This window comes from Phyllostomus discolor, chromosome 3 (assembly GCF_004126475.2).
Source record: "Phyllostomus discolor isolate MPI-MPIP mPhyDis1 chromosome 3, mPhyDis1.pri.v3, whole genome shotgun sequence".
Classification (NCBI taxonomy): domain Eukaryota; kingdom Metazoa; phylum Chordata; class Mammalia; order Chiroptera; family Phyllostomidae; genus Phyllostomus; species Phyllostomus discolor.
The window spans coordinates 150,519,762-150,524,333 of record NC_040905.2 but is presented as its reverse complement, the minus strand read 5'-3'; the positions used below and the strand labels follow the sequence as shown (position 1 = coordinate 150,524,333).

The following is a 4,572-nucleotide window of genomic DNA, read 5'->3' as shown; positions in this document are numbered from 1 at the left end:
TGCTGATCAGAACTTCATTGTTCTGAAGGTTTAAGATTAAGGGAGTGGACACACAAGGGAGAGGGAAGTGGGTGAATCAGGGTGCTGGATGAGGCCAGTTTGAACCAAAAGGAAAGAAAGGAGAAAAGGTCATATTAAAGAAATGAAGTTTCTACATGGTTATAGTCCTCCCTTTCTTTTGCACATTCCTCAATGGGGCAGAATATAGAGTAACTGGGTGCAGGTTCAATTAAGGGGGAGGATTAGCTCATAAAATGAAGTCAGATTGGTCTGGCTATTGTGCCCCTTTTAGCTGGCTGTCATAATTACACATGCCCACCTCTTACATGGTGGTTCCTGAGCCTTAGAGGATGCATTCTAGGTATTCAGTTTATAGGCAGGAACCACAGCAGTGGTAGAAGAAGCAGGAGGCCAGGATACCTGTACCTTAAGTAATTATTAGAGCAAACCATAAGTTAGTCTTTGGGCCTTCAAGACTACCAGTCAGGAAGACCTTTAGATAAAAGGCTCAGAGTTTTATTTTTGCTGGAATGAAGGCAAGCAATGACAATCTGGCAGGTTTCCCTGGTCCGAAGTTTAGATATTTCTGGTGAAGTTCCTGACACCAGTTTAAGGAGGCTCTTTGTATGGCTCACACTGTATCAGTCACTGAGACCAGCCACTTGTGATCTGCTGTGAGGATTTTCTGGAAGTTTATATTATGTCATCTAGCTGGGGTCTACAGTTGCAAGGCTCAGAAAAAAACAGTTTTTCTCAATAATTCCAAGGCAAAGGATGAGAGGAAAAAAATACCAGTTAAAAGAGGTGTAACTAAATGCTTTCATTAGGAAGATTCCTAATCCAGTCCAGTGCACAGGTGAAAAATAAGATTTTAAAGACAATTAACTGAACCAGAATCTAAATCCATGATTGGACATTATGGTTTCTGTTGAAACAATTTTTCTCTTTAAAAATTATCCTCATTTTATCAAAGAGAGTTAGGACTAATTTATTGTATAGATCCAGTATCATTAAATTTGGGCTATTATTTGCATAAAAACAACAAGAATAGTAATTGGTTTTATAGGCTTTTAAAAATCTGCTTTGCTGCAATTTCATAAGGAATCTCTAGATTCAACTTTAATGAGCCTCTCAGGGCTAAGAACCAAGTGACACAGTTGCCATCATCACTTGCCTGCCATACCTATCGATTAATGTGAATTTCTCAGGTTCTTTAGGTTGCCCAAAATGTCTTGAGGTTCTTCCTTTGCCATTTCCCATGAAAGCAACCTGTGTTTCTCACCTGGAAACACTACTATGAACCATGTAAGTAAGGTACCAGACCATTTCTCCATTAGGATTTTATTGGCTTCCAAAGTCAACCTTAATGCCTTAAAGCTTCTTGGTGACATCAGGAGTCTATGTGTGTCTCATTTAAACATGGCATTCCAGTCAAAGTTTTTGCAATAGTCCAATTTCCAACTGTATTCTGTTATAAAAGAGCATATTCCCATTGAATTTATGCAAAGAACCATGTTACCATGAAAATATTAATACTCATTGAGAGTCTCCAAACTTTTACAGGAATTAAGGTAGAGAAAAAATATAAATGTTTCAATATTGAAACATTACAAAGGTAGAATTTACCAAATTGCTCTAAGTCATAGATAATTTAAGAGAAAACAAGTTTCCATATATCTGGAAAACAAAGAGATTGAATATTAGCAGTATTTCCAACAAAAAGTTATAAAAGTAAAATCATCCTCAGTTCATTCAGTCCCATATAATGAATTCTTGTTTATCTCAATCCTTTGCTAGAAGTCTGTGAATCCAGTTATTCCTTAGAGTTTTATAAATCCTTCAGTTTAAAGGTATGATCTGAAAGTTTATTCTCAGAGAACTATGTTTAGAGTAAGTCAGTCCTTTTCATGGATCTTTTTGAAGATGGAACATACTTGCAAAAGCATCAGAGTAAAATAAAATAAGATGGTTATAGATAAATAAAGTAAAATTAAAATAAGATGGTTATAGATCTGATTATAATATAATTGACAAAGAACTTTGCATTTTGTAACATTTTACAACAACAAGAATTACAAATGAGTATTGTATCAGGACTTTGTGACTCTTGGAGATTTTTATATAATCTCCAATATATAATGTCCATTTAATAATAAGAATATATGAATAAAGGTCTCTATTCTTCATACCACCTGGTTGGTTTCTCTCTGAACAGACCTTGTCTATATTTTCCCATAGTGCATGTTTTAATGTGGCACAAGACATTTTTACTGATATACTAAAATGTCTTTTGTTTCTCTATAGTAAGCAGACAGTAGATGAACCTATGTTCAGTAATTAACATTTCATTATTTTATCTCATTTGGAAATGGTCTAGACATTCGGTGAATATCACTACTTAATTTAGCTAGCAAAACTTTTAAGTTTCAAGTTACCAAAGAGATTTGTAAAACCATTTAAATACAATATAATTTTTGCTAGTTAACCTAAAGAAACATTTTATCACATTTAAACTTATTTCATTTACTTGCTTATAATAATTAAGTTTAGATTAATTATAAAAATTTCATTATGCCAAGTTTCTTGCTGACAAATTTTGCAACAGAGGTAACATAAACTCATTTGATTAATGAACCCAGGTAGAATAAAAGTATTATTTAATGACAATGATTTTAAACATATGCCTATTTAACCAAACCAAACCAAGCTCAAACCATCTTTAATATCAAATATTTTCCCAGATGATGTGATTCTGAAAAGCACTTGGGTTAGTTTTTGTGGACAAAAAGGGGGCCACATACTAAACCTGACACTAGATCAACGACACAGGATCATCTGAAATTAAAACTTTATGACTGAAACTGGTCCATGACAGGTGGTCACATCCTAGGCGGTATTTTTCCCTAACAAAGGTCAATCTTTATCTTACTTGGGCCGGTATGTTCTTTTTGCATTTAAGGTCGCATACCTGATAACATGCCTTTGAAATGTCAGAGTAAACGCCTTCCCCAGACTCTTCAGATCACAGCCTCCACATCACAGGCAGAAGACCACGGAAGCCCGCATTTGGTGTGACATTCCACCCGTACCATCTCTGTGTCCCATAATCTTGTACCCACCAATGTAAAAGAAGTATTTGTCTCTCCATTTTACTCTTTATCCAATTACAGAGATTTCCCTGCTGTGCTTTTCTCCTGTGTCCCTGATCTATCACTAATGAATTTCATATAACCCTCCTTATGCCTCATCCTAATAATGAATAAAATAAGGCGCAATAATGCCATTCTCTGGAGCATTTTCTCAATCCATTTAGATTTTGCTTCCTAGCAATTGTCAGTTTGGCTCAAATAAACTCACAACAATTCTTATAGGTTTGATGTTTCTTATGTTGACATTTCTATTTTTGAATTTTCATATAAGCTCTTATTTGTTTGAGACAATTTAATAGAGCTTCCTTTTTAAAGAACATTAACCATTTCCTCCAGAGGTAGAAAACACCACAATACAGACAGACAGGCACGGAGACCTTTTAGCCATGAGATAGGCGCTATGAAGCATAACTCAGCCTCAGCCTAATTTAGAAGGAAACAGCTGGAATTGATCTGTTCAGATGGCTAAGTTTTCTTTTTTTAAAATAAGAATTATCTAGCTTTGCGCAGTGGCAGTATCATAGCCAATGAGGTTTATCCGAGGCTCGATTATTGCTAATTAAAAAAAGAATTATCTCCCTGAAGCTTTCATTTTAAAAGATGGCCCAGATAAGAGTTCCAGAAGACCAGGTATTCACCTACAGAGCCAGGTATTTACATATGGAGCCACACCTCTAGTTCTGTAAAGATTTCATTTGTAAAACAAGGACAGTTTTTTAATTCCTCAAGAATTGGGTTGCCACCTAAATGTTGGCAAAGAACTGACAAATTTATCCACCCATTTCTGGAATGTTTTTTCCTCGTCTGGGTACATAGACTCAACAGGTAACGAATACAGCCTCAAGCAGACTGACAAACAGGATTTCTCCCCTTTGGTTCCTACCGAGTTTACTGAGTCCGGGAGAAGGAGATGAGTCAAACAAACTGAGGCTTCTGAGGAACCACATACCTTTTGTTCCCATTTGGACTACCAGAGCCTTAAAAGAGGGTGGTTTTCCTAGGGATATCACCTGTGGAACCTTACTGGAAGATGTCTTCAATTTTCAAAACTAGAGCAAATTCCAAATCTAGGCCTTTTCAATTCCTCACTTCATATGCTGCAAACAAAAGCACCATAGGTTGGGGTGCTCGGTCAGAGACTGCCATCCACTGTCTACCTCTAAGGCAACAAACAGTTGCTAGGTAGGGGCCTAGTGGCAAGCCTTGTACTGGGATCCACGAATTCACAGGCAAAAGGCAACCCCCATTATGGGCACCAAAACTGTTATGAACTAAAGGGGTCCATTTGCCCGTGTACATCAAAGCCCAATAAGACACAAACAAGAGTTTGCAGTAAGGGTTTAATTTTAGGAAGTGGCCCACGCCCGGAAACACAGGTGTGCTAATGTTCCAAGACCTGTCTCCCCAATGGCTTCCAGGGAAT

The 4,572-nt window shown here is 36.8% G+C and overlaps 1 non-coding gene across 1 annotated transcript; it reads left to right on the top strand.

Moving 5' to 3' along the window:
* The first annotated feature begins 3,647 nt into the window (after window positions 1-3,647).
* On the top strand, window positions 3,648-3,789 carry LOC114513637. Its single transcript, XR_003685852.1, has one exon. It is a non-coding gene; the product is annotated as a U4 spliceosomal RNA (small nuclear RNA).
* The last annotated feature ends 783 nt before the right edge of the window (window positions 3,790-4,572 follow it).